We start from the raw sequence: 20,781 nt of genomic DNA, 5'->3' as shown, positions 1-20,781 counted from the left end.
ATTGTATTTATATGTATGTGTTTCATTGTATATATGTGTTTGTACATACTGGAACACATGTATGTATGTGTATCTTTTAAGTATACATGTCTTTTTTAAAAAAAGGTTTCTCTATAAAACACGGATTATACATAATTAATATGCACATGCACTTTAACTATTACACTGCACTGTATCTTTTAAGTATACATGTCTTTTTTAAAAAAGGTTTCTCTATAAAACACGGATTATACATAATTAATATGCACATGCACTTTATCTATTGCGTGGACCAGTTTTTGAATATGGTTTCTTGGGAAATAAGCATTGTTTATGTCATACTCCATGTCCTGATCCACCCGGGTCTAGTGCGCATGCGCGGTCTCCGGGCAACGCTCACGCTGTGGGCGTATCTATATCGTCTGGGCTCCGTGCTCGCCCCTCTGACGCCGCTGCTTCACGTGACTGTTCGTCACGTGTGGCGGTGACTCGTAGTGGAGCGACTTCGGTTGCTGGGTGACGATGACACGCTTCCGCCGCTTGAGTGTTGCGCCGATCTGCACCGCGCATGCGCTGTTTCCTTGACCGGGATTGTGATTGGTTAATCCTATATATAAATACATCTACCCTGCCGGTATGTCGCCACGCCCCCCTCCCTGACGAAGGCTGACGCTGAAACGCGCGTCGGATGGGACTTGGCGCCATTACCTGCTGTGAGTATGTGTGCTTACTGATCTATAACTGATTGCCATTGATATGATGCCTTTTGTACTTTGCTGATCTGGGATTGTGCCTGGGTATATCCTTTGTTTCTGTCTGGCGTCCCATATACCCCCCTTATAAGGCTATTCTATGGTTCTCTTTGTTACCGCACGCTTGTTTGCTCCCAGCTGTTTTGGTATGCCTATCATGTGTATCCTCTCTGCTATTGTACTCCACTTGTTCTTTTTAACCCTTTTGACAAATAAAGAAATTTCTTATATGAAATCTTGTTATCTGATCTTCTTGTGAGTTGGTTGCCTAGAGTGGTACAATGTAGATCTAAACTAATTAGTTTTTTTCTCTCCTTCTCAAAATCCCTCGTACGTAATTCTCTAACCGGAGTTTTCAAAAAATCAGTTGAGGTTGTTACCTGTGCCAATCACAGACGCCAGTGGGCGGGTCTATATCGTATAGTAAATTAAATAAATAAATAAAAAAACAACGTACGGTCCCCCCCAATTTTGATAACCAGCCAAGATAAAGTCTCACAACTGGGGGCTGGTATTCTCAGGCTGGGGAGACCCACGTTATTGGAAGCTCTCCCCAGCCTAAAAATATCAGCCAGCAGCCTCCCAGAATTGCCGCATCCATTAGATGCGACAGTCCCGGGACTTTTCCTGGCTCAGTCCGATTTAACTGGTATGGTGGCAATCGGGGTAATAAGGAGTTAATGGCAGCAGCCCATAGCTGCCACTAATAGCAAAATAGATACACACGGCACTTCTGGTAATGCACAAGTAGGTGCCAAAACCATCTTCAATCAATTACAGAAACCTTGGCACTCATATGGTGATTGAAACTTTTTTAATGGGCGAATTTTTCAAATCAGCAAAATGCAGACGTTTCAGTCTGTCAAGACCTTTATCAATGTGCGAGGCTCAATACTGCTAACGTGCAGGTGCCTTGGGATCAGTGGTGACATCACTCATGTGGTTTGCGGTGACAGGTGGAGGACTGTCACCACACGTCACCTTTGCAGTTCCTTTTTTTATAAAGAATTATTAAAAGTTATATCTTAATCTATCAGGCTGTTTTCATGATTTATATTTATGAACCTGTAGCCATATCACATTAACGTGAACTTGTTTTTCTTAAGTACCTAGAGCTTCTCAGCTATAGACTGGAGGCACTTTTGTATTAATTCCCCTTTAAGAGGCGGGGAGCAGCGCTCCCAGGAGACCTGCGTAGTGTGTGCAGGACCTAGGATCCTGAAGCCAAGGCAGAGCAGACAAGTGAGGGCTGCACTGAACGGGGGTGAGTGTGTCGGTGTCCCTGCCAGGTGGAGGAAGGAGGACAGTGCAGGGACGCTGATGCCAAAATTACACTTTATTAACATATGATCTGTACCCGAACTCCGAACTCGGACACAGACTTATTTTTACCATTTAGGTTAATCGATCCCTAGTTGTACTGTATAATCATGAGCAGTAATGTGTGCCCTTCGCCTACAACTTTATAACAAATCTGTGTACATTTAATAGATGTGAATTACCTTTACTATTTATTTTAAAATTCCTATCTTTTCTATAATGTGTGAGGTAATGTGTGACATAACATGTGAGGTAATGTGTGAGATATCATGTGAGCTAATGTGTGACATAACATGTGAGGTAATGTGTGACATATCATGTGAGGCAATGTGTGACATAACATGTGAGCTAATGTGTGACATAACATGTGAGGTAATGTGTGACATATCATGTGAGGCAATGTGTGACACAGCATGTGAGGTAATGTGTGACACAGCATGTGAGGTAATGTGTGACATAGCATGTGAGGTAATGTGTGACATAGCATGTGAGGTAATGTGTGACATAGCATGTGAGGTAATGTGTGACATAGCATGTGAGGTAATGTGTGACATAGCATGTGAGGTAATGTGTGACATAGCATGTGAGGTAATGTGTGACATAGCATGTGAGGTAATGTGTGACATAGCATGTGAGGTAATGTGTGACATAACATGTGAGGTAATGTGTGAAATTATATTTTTGAGATAATGATTGAGCTAATGTGTGAGGTAACATGTGGGGTCATGTAACAGGTCATGTGTGATCTTGTATGTTAATACATTGCGGCTGAAGTTACTGCATCCAACACAACTCATTTTATGAAGAACTCTGATAATAAATTTGGCCGACAATGATAGATGATGACTTACTTTCTGCTCATCCTTTATTGAAATGCCTTTTAGTTTTTGTGCAAGTGTTTTGTCATGTAATACTTGTAATCATTCAGTGTTTAGTTGTAACGTGTTAATGTAATATATTGTACTTGAGAATTATAACAATAAGATTTGTACATTTATGTCAACGTTTTGATTATTATCTTACCTTTTAATTATGTTGATGTAGTTTATTATGCATTTGATTATAAGTAAAATGTGCCTATGCCATGTAGCACATTTGCTATGTGACACATTTTTAACATTGTATTGATAATAATGAATTTATCACCTGCTTAAGGAGGTACTATGTATATTACTTGCACATTAGATTACATATTATACTGATTACATACTACAATAGATTATTTACTGTACTAGAATACTTTCACTATTTGATTGCGCAGTACAGTAGATTACATACTACACTACATTACTTACTGTACTTATTACATACTGCATTTGATTACATCGTACACTATATTATATACTGCACTATATTATTTTTTTTTTTTTTAGAATTCTTTATTTAACGGAAAGACATGGAAACACATCAATCAAATTCAGTAGCATTACATTTCGCAACCATTGTATGTTATGTCCCATCTGGCTACCTATAACAAATGATAAATACAACACTTTGACTCCTCCATGTTTACCCGGGAGTTTTCAAATAAAGATACTGTGGTGAGTTAACAAAAAGAAAAGAGAGGAACAAGTAAAGCAGGAGAGAATAGACCAGAAACTAGTAGGGGGGAGCACACAAAAGGAACGGGGTGAGGGGGAGGGAGTAAGACAATAGGGAACAAACAGCCACAAAGCAGAGATCCATCATCTCAGGGCTCCTCTGTCTCACGGCAACAGTAGGGCCCCCTCAGTCAGGGGGAATCCAGGCACCGTATTCCGTGGAGAATTTAAACTCGATCCAGGAAAACCACGTCTTGTGAAAAGCCTCTTGTCTCTCATGGAGAGACGCCGTCAGGTCCTCCATGTACAACAGTTCATTCACCCTGTTTGCCCACATTGATAATGTCGGCGGAACGGGGGATCTCCATCTCAGGGGGATGCACGTCCTGGCAGCCATCACCAGGAAGCTTAACAGAGACCCTTTATAGGCACGAACAGAGAAATCAGTCAATTGGAGTAAGAAGAGTTCCAGACCCAGGGTCTGCGTGTGTCCAGTCACATGCCCGATCACTCCCCGTACCCCCTCCCAAAACCGCTGCAACACCGGGCATTCCCAAAATATGTGCAGGAAGTTTCCTTCCCTAGCTCCGCATCTCCAACAGCTGGAGTCCACTCCTGGGAACATCCTGTGGAGTTTTGTAGAAAGAGGAATCTAGGCGGAGGTAGGTCTGCAGATTTACATAGCATGGTATGTTAGATGGTCAGTGAGTGTCGGAGAGTCCCCTTCTCCATACACAACTTCCCAAAGTCGGTGAGGGGTCTAGCAAATTGGCTATGGGCCGGTAAAGAACAAAGAAAGTGTCGGAGCTGCAAAGAATGCCACAGGCCCAGAGGTCCGGGGACCCGGAAGTTCTGAAGTTCCTCTAATGTTGGCCAATGCCCCCCGACGCCGATGTGGTGGGCGCGAAATCTGTTTCGGGAGATCCAAAGACGAAACACTGGGTCGGAAAGACCCGGCGAGAAGCCCGGGGCGCCGATAACCGGGGAAAGGTGTTACGAGGGGGACCCGGGGAAGCGTGCCAAGATGGGAAATGGACAGCTTCCGCCGGTCAAGGTCCACTGTGCGGTGTAAGGGACCGCTGCTATGGTCAGGAAAGAGTGAGCGGGTTGCTGCTAGTGATCGTCTGGAACGTCACAGACGATCTATGTACACCGGTCCGCCCTAACCCGTGAGGGTTGTATGGCTCGGGGGCTTCTCGTACGGTGTACCTGTTGCACGGGGACGCACAGAGGTGCCTACACACGTGTGCCAGCGGGAGTCACAGGAATATGGCACGGGGGTAGCACAGAGGTGCCCACGCACGTGTGCTTCAGAAACCAAGTGAGTCCGACAGAGACTCGAGGAGCTCACCTGGGACAGGAACACAGCCTGCTAAACGGGATACTGCCGGAGCAGCAAGGCAGGGGCAAGACCTGCAAACTAGGTGCTGCCTGAGCAGCAAGGGCAAAGCCCACAAAAGACAATAATGCCTAAGCAGTGGCGTGGCAGCACGCTGCCAGACATCCAAACATAGAAGGACGGTCGCGCGCCGCCATGATGGCAGGGGGAGCTTTTAAGGAGGTGTAGCTCCACCCAAGGGCGGGCGCGAGACGGGCATGACCCAATCAGGATTCGTGACGTCCTGGCCCAGCCAGTCAGGATTCAGCCTCGTCATCGGGCCGTGTGATATCAGTGAGCGAATCAGAAGACGTCACATGGAGCACATGTTCATCTTCCTGCCTCTGGGTCATAAAGGCGGGATCCCCGGTTTCACAATGTGCAGAGACATGGGAAGTCTTGCTGCTTCCCTGAGCATCTATTCTTTGCACACTGCGCAACCTCCCAGAGCCTCCGTGATGCTGAGCAGGAGAGCTCGTGGCAGGCAAGGGATGGGAGACCGCTCCATTCCCTGCAAGGGGAGAACCACTAGGTGTCACCCTTCTGCTGTGTCTCTGAGAAGGCAACTCCTGCAGTCTCCCAGACCTTTGGCGCTGCTGAGCAGGAGGGCTCATGGCAGACAAGGAATAGGGGGCCACCTCATTCCTTGCAATAAGAGAGCCACGACGTGTAACAGAAAGGGGAGATGGTAAAGGCATTAGGGCTCTCCGGACCGCCCCCTGGGAACAGCATGATAACGTAGCGCCGATCGTAGGATGGGATTTGAGTTCTGTGCCCACAGGGGAAAGCGCCGAGGGCAGCCCCGCCAATGGCATTTCAGTGAAGCTCTGCTCCACCTGCACCCATGGTTTGGCCCTGGAGTGCCGACACCAGTCCACCACACTGGCTACGTGAGTGGCAATGTAGCAAAGTCCTGAGGTCCGGAAGACCCAGCCCCCCCGGGCTCTAGGTCTACATAACAGCGACCGCGCCAATCTCGCCAGCTTGTTTGCCCATAGGAATTTCGTTTGTATGGAGGCAACTTCTTTAAAGAAGGACTTTGGGATCCCGATGGGCAGGGTCTGAAGGAGGGATAACAGTCTCGGGAAGATGTTCATCTTAAAAATCGCAGACGGTCTGAACCACGTGAATGTGCCTTTTGACCAAGCTTTGCAGTCTTTAATTTTTTGGAGAAGAGAGGTAAAGTTCAACTGGAATAAGAAGCTCACATCGGCCGACAATTTGAGTCCCAAGTATCGCAAGTACTGAGGAGCCCACTGAATATCAGAGGCTCCCCGTAACTCCGAAACTACCTCCGCGGGGAGGTTGACACCTAGTGCCTCCAATTTAGACAAGTTGATCTTGAAGTTAGAGAGTAGGGAGTAACGATTAAATTCCTGCAATAGCGCTGGGAGCGAATTGACAGGATCAGTGATAAAAAATAATAAGTCATCCGCAAAGGCTGCTAATTTGTGTGTCACGCCCCCGATCTCCGGTCCCTTAATGCTCGTGTTCCTCCATATGTGACGCAGCAGGGGCTCTAATGTGAGTATGAATATCATTGGGGAAAGCGGGCAGCCCTGCCGGGTGCCATTGGCGATCGGAAATCTCTCTAAAAGGACTCCATTAACCCGAATGCGTGCCGACGGTGCACTGTATAGAGATCCTATCCAACTTAGCATGTTTCTCCCCAGACCCAGGAAAGCGAGGACACCATCAAGAAACATCCAACCGACCCGGTCGAACGCCTTCTCGGCATCCGTCAACAACAACATAAGGGATCCACCATCTGTCCTGGCCCTATGAATCAGGTTGATGCCCTCGTGGTGTTATCCCTAGCCTCCCTGCCCAACATGAACCCGGCCTGGTCAGAATGGACTATACCCCCTAGCAGGGGGGACAGCCGATCGGCCAGAATCTTGGCAAACAACTTTAGGTCCACATTGAGCAGGGAGATCGGGTGATAGTTGGCACAGCTGGTCGGGTCCCTCCCCTCCTTAGGAATAACCACTATGTTGGCCGATAGGGCGTCCCTAGGTAAAGGTGGGAATGGACACAATGGGATATTGTTGAAAGCTGCTAGGAATTGGGGGGGTCAATATAGGACCTAGCTACTTGTAGTAGGACACCGGGAGCCCATCTGGCCCCGGTGCTTTACCCGAAGGGGAGTTCTTTAGGACCGCGGCGAGCTCCGCCTCGGAAATTGGTGCCTCCAGTGACTCTATATCTTCCAGTTTAAGCCTCGGGAGTCCTGAAGATCTTATATAGTCCTGAATTCTTTCCCTAGCTGTCTTCCTATCGTCCTCTGACAGATTGTTGTCAATCGAGTATAGGGCAGAGTAAAAGTCCCTAAATGCGGAAGCAATGTCGGTCGGGAGTGAGGCTCTCTCCCCAGACTGCTTCTGTATGTGTGGTATGAACCCCTTCATCCTTTGAATCCGCAACGCCCTTGCCAGTGTCCTGCTATTTTTGTTTCCACATTCGTAGAAGTGCCTTCGGCATCTTGCTAATGAGGCTTTAGCTTTGTTGGAGAGTAGCGATTTTAGCTTTTCTCTTTTTTGAAAGAGGAGGGTTTTGGTCCCGTCATCTAACCGGTATTTGTGAATCCTCTCCAGCGTGTGAATGTCAGCTAATAGTAGCTCAATTTCCGCGTTTCTCTCCCACTTCAACCAAACTCCATGTTTAATAAACAGGCCTCTCACTACAGATTTATGAGCTTCTCATGTTACCGCGGGGGTGGTGTCTCCCCCGGCACAAAGGTTGAAATACTCACAGCAAGGAAGTATTCAGAGTCCACTGGCCTTGTTTGACTAACGGGTGCTTCAGGGAAACATCCAGGATTATTAAGGCGTGGTCAGAGAACACTATCTCATCTATTTCAGTATCCAACAGACAGTGGAGATCTCTATGTTTGATAAAGAAGTGGTCAAGCCTTGAATACGAATCATGGACAGCAGAGTAGAAGGAGTAGTCTCTATCTGCCGGATGCTGCACCCTCCACGCGTCTACTAGCTGGTATTCGTGTAACCCCCGTTTAATCCGACTATGGGCGGCCCTGGACATATTGGCGACTCCCCTTGAAGTGTCTACCTCTGGATCCATTACAAAGTTAAAGTCCCCATCCAATATCAACGTGCCCTCTGAAAACTCATCCAGGATGTTCAGATACTTTAGCAGAGCAGAGCATTGTCCCGCGTTAGGAAGGTAAAGGGCTGAGAAGGTGAAGACCTGGACTGGACACGACCCTTTATCATGATCATTCTCCCTTCCCTGTCTGTGTGGGTCTCTATCAACTCCCATGGCAGAGAGCTTGCAACCAGAATACTAGTCCCCCTGGAACGTGGATCAGGTGATGGCGAGTGGTAGACCGTCGAGTATCTCCGGTCAGACAGCTTATATGGTTTGTCTAGACAATAGTGGGTTTCTTGTAGAAAGATTACCTGGATTCGCCTTCTCCATAGCAGATTCAAGAGGATTGAGCGTTTCTCTGGGCTGTGGAGGCCCTTGATGTTCAGGGACCCCACTCTAAGATCAGGTTTGGACATCAGCTTCATGACTTCAACAAGGACCTACGGGAAAATGACAAGGACAGGACAAATACACACACCACTGAGGAAGGATCTGAGAGGGGGAGAAAGAGAGAGGGGGGATTGGAGAAGTCTAGGAAGGGTTAAGAGGAAGAAAAGATAGAAGAAAGAAGGAGCAAGAAGAAGAAAAAGGAAACTAAGATAAGCTGCTCACAAAGAGCTTGCAGACCTATGGACCCGCCCTAGGCCTACTAGGGCACTATCAACGAAAAAGGTTATAACACCCATATGTAGCACACCCGCCCTCCCATCCCACGATAAACTGACTATCACCCCTGTAAACCCACATGAGGCGATACTTATTATGAACTCTAACAGTCTCTCCTCCGCCGCCACCTTCAAACCATGTAGTCCACCTCCACCTCTCCCCCCACACGGTGGACCAGAAACCAATTCAGTTCAGCAATCAAAGGACAGAGCCTTATGGACTGTTCATCCACTACCACCACTTGGCGTGAATCCTGGATCCTTTCCCCTCCTCTGCATCTGGGGGCATATAGACTCCCAGGATAGCCAGTCTGGAATGGAGAGGTCAGGCAGATCCAGAAATTTGTATAGGCCCAGAAGCTCCGCCGGATGTCTCAATAGAAAAGTAGATGACCCCTTCTGGACAATGAGGTGGAACGGGTGACCCCAGCGATACGAGGCATTTACTTCCTTGATTTTAACCAAAAGTGGATGGAGCTGGCACCTCATGTAGAGCGTGCGGCTGGAGACATCCGAGAAAAGCTTAATAACCGCACCGTCCAGCTTTACCGGCCCGAACTCCCAGGCCCTCCTCAGGATCTGCTCCTTGTCCGTAAAATAATGCAAACGACAAAGAACGTCTCTTGCTGTGGACGAGTTGGCCCCTTGGGTGGCCCTGGCAACTCTGTGTACTCTGTCACATAGAAACGTGGCATCCAATGGTCTATTAGTGACCGTTTTGAATATTTCTTGCACCTTGGTACGGAGCGACTCAGTGGGCCAGTCCTCTGGGATACCCTTTAACCTTATATTGTTGCAACGACCTCTGTTCTCTTGATTGTCCAGCAGCAATGCCATATACTTAAACCGATTATTATAGGACGCACATTCTTTCTCCAGCCGTATGACTCTGCTTTCCATAGAATCTTGGGCCTGTTCAGTGGCCGTGACCCTGTCATCTAGGGCCCCTATCTCCTCTCTCACAGCAGTGATGGCTTGTTGATGGGATTGCTCTATTCTGCAAACCAGTGCATCTAAGTCACTTTTACTTGGAAGGGCCAGGATTAACTCTCTCAATGTCTGCATGTCTGGTGCACTATAAGCAGAGCTCGCATGTGAGGGGAAGAGAGCTGAGCTGCCCAGGGGAGGCCCCTCCACAGGGAGGAAGATCACTGGAATGTCTCTGCCTGGGGATCCCTCTGGTGAGGGCAGGGGACAGTGCTCCTTCACAGGGCTTGAGCTAACCAGGTGCTGTGGGTCTGTTAGTGCCCCCACGTTCTGGGCCTCCCCCCCGCTCCTCCGGGTCTCCTCACCTTCCTCCTCGTGGTTCTGTGCGCCTCTCCTGGTGTCCTCACTGTGGAGCTTTTCAGCTGGGCTGTGTCTCCTCACCGGCTGGGTCCCCTTCTCTGCTGCCATTCGTGTCCCCGCCTCCTCCCAGGGTCTCGCGCTGGCAGCTGCCGACTTCTGCAGTGTCCCACCCTGTAGGGATTCCCCTCCAGCAGGCCGCGGCGTGGGAGGCGGCGCCATCTTGCCACTGCTGCCCGCTTTCTTCAGCTCCGGTGACGGCCCGCTGAGAAACCGCTCCATCCACCACGATGAGTGCTCCCTGGGGTTTCTTTTTAGGCGGCATTAGGTCGCAGAGAGGCCGCAGAATTGCTAATGACGGGTGGTGGGTGCAGGAGCTCGGCCAGTATGCCTCCTCACGCCGCCATGTCAAAGCCACGCCCCCTGCACTATATTATTCACTGCACTAGATTACATAGTTGACCTATAAAGATGTGGAGTTAACGCCACAACATAATATATGTTTCACAATAAAATATAAATCTTTATTCTGAATAAATAAGCAAATAAAAACTTTAAAACACAAGAGAGAAACCACAGAGGACTGTACAGTGGTGGACCAATAGTGAATTGATGTTCACCAAATTACGCCCTGAAAGGAAAGGGTAAACAATGCCTCTCCAGCTGCAATGAAATATAAAAATCAAGTATTGAATTCCACAGTTGATTCCTTAATAAGGAATAAGTAAACCCTGTGGAGACACGGGGGTCAGTGGGTGCTCTCGTCCGCTGACCCGGCCGCCTTTAGAAAGACAGCATGGCCCAGGGCTCATCCCAACTGAACGCCCGACCTCCTTAACCGATGGCGGAACACTACTCAAACAACGCAGGATGAGGGAATCACAATATTAAGACTTTATTGGATCCCCAAACAATTAACGGCATATGGCACATAACCAGCAAAACCACAGAATGTAACCGGCAACAGTTTCTCACCCTTCCGCTGGCTCACCAGGGATTAGAATGTCCGTGCCTTAGAGCTTCCAGGGCTACTTACTCCAAACCAGCAGCACCCCGCTTTCGGCGGGCACCCACCGAGAATGGAATAACGCCAGATTTAGGAAGCTGGCTGAGGACCGCAAAGCCTTTAGTCAGGTGACTGGATTGTCCCAAGCTGGATTCCTTCCTTAGGTAGACCTTGATATCTCAGCTGAATCCTTGTATTCGATGCTGAAGTCCATGTAGTATTATAATCCAGGTTCGGTTATAGCTTGCCAATCGGATCCGCAGATCGTAGATTGGTATCATGTAGCAAGAGTCTAGCCGGGCAACGGACAGTCCTCCTTCTTATACCCCTGAGCTCTTCATACAGACAACTGGGGTCCTCACGATTGGTGGATAAGACTAGGCTCTTATTGGCTAGATTTCAAGTCTTATACAAAATATCCCTAGTAGTAATGGTAGCATGGCAGAGACAGCTAGGTTACATCGCATCTAGCAATACAATGGGAGGTTTGCATAATTGATTTGTCTGGGTATCTAACTTTCACTGGCCAAGCCAATTACATGAGTCAACAAGAACTTTAACACTAGACTCCTAAAGGCCGCTTTACACGCTGCGACCTCGCTAGTGAGATCACTAGCATGCGTACCCACCCCCATCGTTTGTGCGTCACTGGCATATCGCTGTCCGTGGCGCACAAAATCGCGCGGACCCGTCACACATACTTACCTGCATAGCAACGTCGCTGTGACCGGTGAACCGCCTCCTTTCTAAGGGGGCAGTTCATTCGGCGTCACATCGACGTCACTAAGCGGCCGCCCAATCAAAGCGGAGGGGCGGAGATGAGCAGGACGAACATCCCGCCCACCTCCTTCCTTCCTCATTGCTGGCGGGACGCAGGTAAGAGGAGGTTCCTCGTTCCTGCGGTGTCACACGTAGCGATGTGTGCTGCCGCAGGAACAACGAACAACATCATAACTGCAGCAGCAACGATAATTGAGATTAGGGGGGGATGTCACCGATTAGCGATTTTGAACGTTTTTGCAACGATTCAAAATCGCTAATAGGTGTCACACGCAACGACATCGCTAACGCGGCCGGATGTGCATCACAAAATCCGTGACCTCAACGACATCGCTTTAGCGATGTCGTAGCGTGTAAAGCGGCCTTAAGAGTCCTGCCGAAACAATGAGGGGCTTATCCCCAGTTTATAAACAAACTATCATCATATCTGGCTGAATTTTAAGAAACGTAACCCATGCTAGGCACTGACAGAGTCCATGTCGTCACAAACCCTTTCAATGATATCACCAATCACTGCTGTAATCATATATAAAGTGCAAAATTCAATACGATTCTACAGAAATTACTCCTTAGTAGGAGAAAACATTTATTTTGCAAATATAGGAAAATACCTGCAGTAATAAAGAAAAGCTGACACAGCAGCATCAAAAAGGGTTAGATCAAATATTCCAAAGTGGAAAGAAACAAAAGTTATATAGCAGAGGATAAGCAATGTAACAACACATAAGTTGCCTAATGGTAATAATTTAAAAAAAAAAAGCGGTAAATTGACAAAATACCAAAATGAATTTGAATAGACATTATGTGCATAACATGAAAAAATAGTTCAAAGAGGGAAAAAAGATAGATTCTTACAGTCATATAAGTAAAATATATCTTTGTACCGTGTTAGCCAGTAGAGATAAAAAATTTTTTGTTTGACTTCAGTTCTTTTAAACAAAAATTTTTTTACAGTCATATAGACAGTTATGTCACAGGAAAGTGGCAAACAAGATCAGATGTCAAATTAAGTACGTACATCTTCAAAATGCCCTAAATGAAGTGAAATTGATGGTCTGACAAAGCCAATAGTGCACAATACCACTGTGATAGCAGCCGCAGACCACTGCTATCTCAGTGGTATTGTGCCCTATTGAATTTGTCTGACCATTAATTTCACTTCATTTTGAAGATGTATTTATTTCCCTCTCTTTGGACTATTTTGTAATGGGGAAATTTCTACCAAAGTTTGGTGCCATGCAAAATTATCAAATTGAAAATTACCCTACTATATTTGGTCAAACAAATAATAAACTCACCCCTACCTTGATCGCTGGAGCTTCTTTTCTTTGGTGAGGTTGTGATGTTTGGTGATATTGATCATATTGATTTTCACAACTGCTTTTTCAGGTTCGTCTTCGTCTTCGTTACAATAGACTACGTACCGTACTAGATTATATAATGCACTAGATTACATAGTATACTAGATTACATACTATTCAAGATGACTGTTGAATGCACTGTACTAATTACATATTGTACTAGATTGCATGCGCTACTAGATTATACAGTATGATAGATTTCATACTGTACTAGATTACATACTATATTAAATTACTTTATACTTTAGATAACATATTTTACTATATCACATAGTGTTCTAATTATATATGATAGTAGATTACATAATGTACTAGACTACATACTGTGCCAGATTCTCGGGATGCTCGCTGCACATGTGACGCCCCCGTGCCAGCAGCCGGGCTTCTGCTGCTGCTTGGATCTGGATCCACAGTGGCTCGAGGGGTATACGAACTGGGGGTCGCGCGGCCACTTGATTAAAAGAAGGGGTATGTACAGGGGGTTTTTGGAAAGTTTGTGACACCACCCACGGTGCGTGGTAATGTGAGGGACCACCGCTGACGTTGTGGAGCCCGGTGACGATGGTGTGGCAGCCTGACGTTCAACCCCTCCGTGGGTAGGGGGTTCATGTCCCAGGGCCCGTTGATGGTGGAATGGTGTTTGGGTGCCATTAGGGATAGGAACAGGGGTTTTCAATGTACTCACTCAGTCCTGGAATAACTACATCGACAGCTTGTAAACCAGAATTCTGAGCACCACTGCAGCCTGTAGGGAGCACGCTTGGATCCGTGCCCTTGGTGTTGCTGTTAGCCTGTGGCCCTGTCCTTGGCACCTTCGTCTCTGTTGGACCCATGAGTATAAAACTCTTCGGGTTGCGGTCACCCGTATGGCTAATGGAGTGAGCTTGCTCTCCGGGTTCACGCGTAGGATTTCTTTGGACTGTAGTGGGAAAGTCCTATCCCATCGGTGTGCTAGTACCCCGATTTTGGAGCGGGTTGGGGATGACACTTGAAGTCTTTATCCCCGTCGGGTAACTTACCGGAACGCGTGAAACTACTTTCCGGCCTGGGGTCCAAGTACCCCGTTGTGCCCTGTCCCCTGCCAGGTGATAGCTCAAGGTCGCCGGCCACCCTCCTCGGCAGTCCGTACCCCTTGACATTGTCCCCTGCGACTGGGGTTCCAGCTCCTACCAGGCCCAGACCAGGCACCTAGTACACAACAGCTCTCCTCCGTGACCTCTCCCTCTCAGAGAGTCACTTCACCTCCTCTCCTTCCACTCTCCACTTCTCAACTCTCCAAGCTCAACTGCTCAACTGTCACTGTCCTCACTCTTTCCTCACCAACCCCCCATGTGGGCGGCCCTATTCCCTTAAGGCCCACCAATGGTGTGTCTGGTAGGTTAATGTGGGAAGTGTTCCTAGGATTTTGATTGGTTAAACTGTTAGCAACACCAAAAGACTAGGATCCGTAACCAAGGAGGGTGGATACTGTGCAGAAGGGCAGATTGCACAATACCATGTGACAACCTGATAGGCCAGGGCGTCACACTCATATTACTCGAGCCAAGCAATTGCTAATACTCAGGTACTCGTCTCGAGTAACGAGCAGAATGGAAGTCAATGGGAAACTCGAGCATTTTTCCTGCAGACACCCCTAAGAGGTCTGTTGTGGGCCTGTAAATCTCTGAAATGGATGGAAGCACTGCTGAAATGGAATGGGAACAGCTCAGGGAAAATCCCTGGACACATCTCTGACTCCCAAGTCGCTGCTGAAAACAATGTTGTCAGAGTATTACGCCCCTTTAACGGACTGACAAGAAAACATACAAAAGTGAAGATAAAATAGATTTGAATGGACAAAATGTTAGGAACATTCTTTCCTGTATAATGACATTTCTAAGACAAGATTAACTAGAAAGAATAAATGCCTGCTCCACCCCTTTTGCTATATTCACACTAAAGGGCACTTTACACACAGTGACATCGTTAGCAATGTCGCTGGTGAAAGCACCCGCCCCCGTCGGTTGTGCGTCACGGGCAAATCGCTGCTCGTGGCGCACAACATCACTAAGAATGGTCACACGTACTTACCTGCCTAGTTTGACATCCCTGCCCTATACTATGACATCATAGACGCCATGGAAATGCGGTGAGCTGTGGCTCAGCTAATAAGACTATGTTCAGACGTATTTTATCTGCATTTTTTTGTCAGCGTTTTTAATGAGTGTGATGCAAATTAAAAGCTGATTTTACAATCCCAGCAAAAGCGATGAGATTTCATAAAGCTAAGGAACACGACTGTTTATTTTGCATGACTGAAATGAGAAACTTTTATCGCATTATTTGATGTGGTTTTTTTAAGCTGGTGTCACACACAGCGACAACGACAACGACGTCGCTGCTACGTCACCATTTTCTGTGACGTTGCAGCGACGTCCCGTCGCTGTCGCTGTGTGTGACATCCAGCAACGACCTGGCCCCTGCTGTGAGGTCGCCGGTCGTTGCTGAATGTCCAGCTTCATTTTTTGGTCGTCACTCTCCCGCTGTGACACACACATCGCTGTGTGTGACAGCGAGAGAGCGACGAAATGAAGCGATCAGGAGCCGGCACTGGCAGCTGCGGTAAGCTGTAACCAGCGTAAACATCGGGTAACCAAGGGAAGACCTTTCCCTGGTTACCCGATGTTTACGCTGGTTACCAGCCTCCGCTCTTGCTGCCAGCGCCGGCTCCTGCACTGTGACATGTGGCTGCAGTATGCATCGGGTAATTAACCCGATGTATACTGTAGCAAGGAGAGCAAGGAGCCAGCGCTAAGCAGTGCGCGCGGCTCCCTGCTCTCTGCACTGTGACATGTAGCTGCAGCACACATTGGGTTAATTAACCCGATGTGTGCTGCAGGAGAGCAAGGAGCCAGCGCTAAGCGCGGGCAGGATGTGGCGATCCGCGCACATATCAGCTGTTTTCAACAGCTGACATGTGTGCCTGCATGTTACGAGTGGAATCGCATTCCACCCGTAACATTAACCCCTTACATCTCGCTGCCAAAGTCTGGCAGCGAGATGTATATACGCGCGGTGAGAAGGTAAACGGTCATGATTTTCCCTTACCGCCGCCCCCACCGGAAGTCACGTGAGTGATCACGTGACTTTCGGTGGTTGCCATGGTAGCACAGGGTTATGTGATGACTCCTGCAGCTATGACGAAAAACTTTCGTTTTCACTCGGCCCGGAGCCGAATGAATGAGAGAGTGACCGTATCTGCTGTTTACAGCTGTGTAGCTGTGATCAGCAGATAGTGCAGAGCGATCAGATTGCTGATCGCTATAGCCCTCTAGGGGCACTAGTAAAATAAAAAAAAGTAAAAAACAAGTTTTAAAAAATAAAAAAAAAACAAAACCTAAAAGTTCAAATCACCCCCCTTTCACCCCATTGAAAATTAAAGGGTTAAAAAAAATAAAATATTCACATATTTGGTATCGCCGCGTTCAGAATTGCCCGATCTATCAAAATATAAAATCAATTAATCTGATCAGTAAACGGCGTAGTGGCAAAAAAATTTCAAACAGCAAAATTCCGTTTTTTGGTTGCCGTAAGTTTTACGCAAAATGCAATAACAGGCGATCAAACTTAGCATCTGCGCAAAAATGGTACCATTAGAAACGTCAGCTCAAGACTCAAAAAATAAGCCATCACTGAGCCATAGATCCCAAAAAATGAGAACGCTACGGGTTTCGGAAATGGGGCAAAACATACGCCACTTTTATTGGACAAGCTTGTGAATTTTTTTTAACCCCTTAGATACAAGTAAACCTATACATGTTTGGCATCTACAAACTCACACCGACCTCAGGCATCACAACAACACATCAATTTTACCATATGGTGAACACTGTGAATAAAACATCCCAAAAACTATTGTGCCATCACACTTTTTTTGCAGTTTTTCCACACTTGGAATTTTTTGCTGTTTTCTAGTACACCATATGGTAAAACTTATGGCTTCATTTAAAAGTAAAACTTATCCCGCAAAAAACAAGCCCTCATATGGCAAGATTGACGAAAAAATAAAACCGTTACGGCTTTCGGAAGAAAGGGAGCAAAAAACAAAAACGCAAAAACGGAAAGTGCCCGGGGGCTGAAGGGGTTAAATTATGGAGGCAGCTAACAGCAGTATTATTAGTTAAACTTTTAAGGATCTGCTGCAGTCAGTGCCTTTGAGACACAGAGGAAGTTATGGGACACAAGGTTTTGTAAGGTGGAGACACCAAACCGTGAGAAATTGTGAAGGCTGGAGATCGAATACCAAGGGACAGCCGCCGCCTTCAGGTTGCGGAAATCATCATTGTCCACAAGCCTAAATACCAACATTTGCAAGTAAAGCAGTCTGCAAATGTTGCCGTGTATTGTTTTGGCCTGTGGGTGGTAGCGTATTAATGCTTGGGCTCCAATTAAAGAGAACAAACCACCAGGTTTTTGCCCTATAAACTAGAAGCAGTGCCATATTGGATGCTGATTAAAATCATACCTTTAGTTGAGAAATTCGAGGCTTAATTTTCAGAATATTCCTTGTTCAAACCTTCAGAAATGCCATAATTTGTGCAGTGGCTTGAGCATTGGGGTGGGACTTTGTGGATGTGGTCCTCTGTAATGTTTTCTCCTTCTGCTTTTCCTCCTTTTTTATTTAAATTTTCCAGCCGCTGCAGCCATTACAAATGTTAGCAGCACGAGCATATTGCTATTGTGATGTTGTCTTCAATGAAATGGTGTCGGAATCAACGCATGCACTTACCATAATCTTCAGCACCATTTTATTGAAGACACTGTGGAGATGAATATGAGTTGCAGCGGCGCATGCAAGAATTGATTTTTTTTCAGCAGCGCATATGCCACCTTCACCGCTCATAGTCATCTCCTCAGTGTCCACAGTGAAATGGCGCCATTTTAGCGAAGACAATATCACAATAGCAATGTGCACTTGTCGTCAACAGCAGTAATGGCGGTGGTGGCACAAAATTTTAATAAAGAAAAGAAGGCAAGGCAGAAGAACAATGTTCAAGCCACTGCACAAATTATGTCATTTCTGAAGGTTTGAACAAGGATTATTCTGCAACCAAGGCTCAGGTTTATCAACTAAAGGTATAATTTTATTCAGCATCTTAGCGCCATTATAGTACTGCCTACAGTTTTTAGGGCAAAAACATAATTATTGGTTCCCTTTAAGCAGGTAAAAGGTCTGGAGCTGATCCAGGTGTGACATTTGCATTTGGAAGCTATTGCCTTGAACTCACAATATACGGTCAAAGGAACTCTCAATGGAAGAGAAACAGACCATCATTAGACTGAATAAAAAGAAGAAGAAATACATCAGAGAGATAGCAGAAATGTTAAAAGTGACCGAATTAATAGTTTGGTACATTCTGCAAAGAAAAAAAAATGAGCGCATCGGTGAACTTGGAACCTCAGAAAGGCCTGGACATCCATGAAGTACAACAGTGGTGGATAGTCTTATAATCCTTTCCATGGTGAAGAAAAGCCCCTTCACAACATCCACCCAAGTGAAGAACACTCTCCATGAAGTAGATGTTTCAGTATCTAAGTCTGCCATAAAGAGAAGACTTCATGGAGCAAATAAAAAGGGTTCACCATGAGGTGAAAACTGTTACCCGTCTTAAAAATAGAAAGGCCACGACAGAGGCGTGGCCTGCTTTCCCATGTGAAGACACAGGGACTTGGTGCTTCTGCTTCTAATCACCAGCAACAGGGTTTTTAGCCTTTTTAAAGCCTCATCTCCCTACCAAAGCAACAGGACAGAGCGCAGGAGTGCACAGAGAGCATTTTGATCCTACTTGGGACTTCTTAGGACTTTGCCTCATCTAATTACTTACAAGGAGGCCTGAACCCATGATGCAGCCCTAAGGAGCCATTACAGCCTGGGTCTCCTGCCTCTTTTATCTATCTGGGACATCCACTACCAAGACTCCTAACACAACAGCAAGAACTCAACAGATAAATACAAAGCTTCATAGATTTCCTGCAACCAGGTGAGCAATACCACTTTATTCTGGACTAATATCACTACATTGCATTGTTTGCTCTCTGGCTCCTAGCAGTGGCTCATATTACCACATCCTGTCAGCTCTGACAAACTCCCACATGATAATTGTTCAAGAGCTCTTCTCAGTAAGCTTCCTGCATTTAAAGGATCCTGCCACTATATTGACTGAATCACCATATACCGGCATTTACTATTAGATAGACTATTTAACCACCCCTAATACAATAAACAGCAGGGAAACGTCACTGAGGGAGCTGTGGTTTTGCTGCGGTCAGCTATAACAGACAGTCTACAGGCTGCCAGCAGATTGGGTGATCAGATCTGCACCGACCTTACGCATGGGATTCCGGGTTCAGACAGCACTTCTAACAGATGCATAGCTGATCTTGTCAGCGGCTCACAGACGCACTACATCACGGACACTACCGCAAGCTGATCAGGTGGAAGAGCCTGCCACGTACTCAAGCACTGCAGATCTGGGAAGTTAAGGAACTCTGCATCTGCACAAGACAGTATAGAAGCGGATCATCACTCAAGCGAAGTCGGCGGGCTTCCCACGTAACCGAGCCCCGCAGACTCTGGTTTAATTACCACTACAACAGAAGATTGACATAGTAACGTTGGGGGGACGACAGGGAGCGGAGTGCAGCAATCATCCACAACTAAGGCATAGCTGCTGCCCATGTTCAGTAGCATTGCACAGCTGAAAGCAACTTTTAAACAGATAAGTGGTGACTGCTGCATTCCCTTCATCCTACCCATACTGGTACCTCACTATACTACTACAACCTCTTAAGACTACCATGAGTAACTGAGTAAGCCTCATTTTGTGTGTGTGTATGTATGTATGTATGTATTTATGTATATATATATATATATATATATATATATATATATATATATATATATATGTATATTTGTTAGCTGTCTCATTTACAGGTTGTTAATACAACAAAGCATTAACAGGCTCTGCAGATAGGAGATATATGTAAATTGGGAATAATATACACTTAGAGCTCAGCTAACGCTCCATAGGAGCTGAGTAACTCAATGTACGCTGTTTAACTTGTTTACAAGTACCCACAGCAACAGACCCAGGCCCTGTGGCACAGACACTACCAAATGTGAGCTCACGCATGCTGTGTATGTGCCACAGTACCGTACCTTCCGTTCCATACATTTAAAGGGCCTAATTAAAACTTTAATTGAGAGTTATACTACAAAAGACCCCACAAATAAGCAGATTTTGAGCATACCACATCATAAGGGCCTGACCCACAGAGGACCCCCAAATATACCCTCCCATAAGGGCCTGTACCATAATACTACTACTCACCTGTTCATATCCAGATCCCATAAAGCAGAGGAATTTAAGTACATCAGAATATCCAAAAACAAAATTGGAAACTATAGATGTGACAGGGGAGACATTCGACTGAAATAACTACTTTACAGGAGGGAGAAGGGAGGATTAGGTAAGAGAAGGAGAAAAATCCTTAAAACCACAATAGTTAACCTGCACAATAAACTACATTGTAAAAGTAGAATAAAAGCACATTTAAAACTCCTATTA

At 46.2% G+C, this 20,781-nt stretch overlaps 1 long non-coding RNA gene across 1 annotated transcript in view; it reads left to right on the top strand.

Moving 5' to 3' along the window:
* Positions 1-1,964: 1,964 nt before the first annotated feature.
* LOC142255087 (uncharacterized) overlaps positions 1,965-20,781 on the top strand; it is a 442,966-nt gene continuing 424,149 nt past the window's right edge. The window contains exon 1 of the long non-coding RNA XR_012727344.1: positions 1,965-1,995. This is a non-coding gene — a long non-coding RNA (uncharacterized LOC142255087). The remainder of the gene's footprint in view (positions 1,996-20,781) is intronic.

The sequence above is a fragment of the Anomaloglossus baeobatrachus genome, chromosome 10 (genome assembly GCF_048569485.1).
Source record: "Anomaloglossus baeobatrachus isolate aAnoBae1 chromosome 10, aAnoBae1.hap1, whole genome shotgun sequence".
In the NCBI taxonomy this organism is placed as follows: domain Eukaryota; kingdom Metazoa; phylum Chordata; class Amphibia; order Anura; family Aromobatidae; genus Anomaloglossus; species Anomaloglossus baeobatrachus.
Note: the sequence above shows the minus strand (reverse complement) of the source record. Positions and strands in the feature narration are given on the sequence as shown.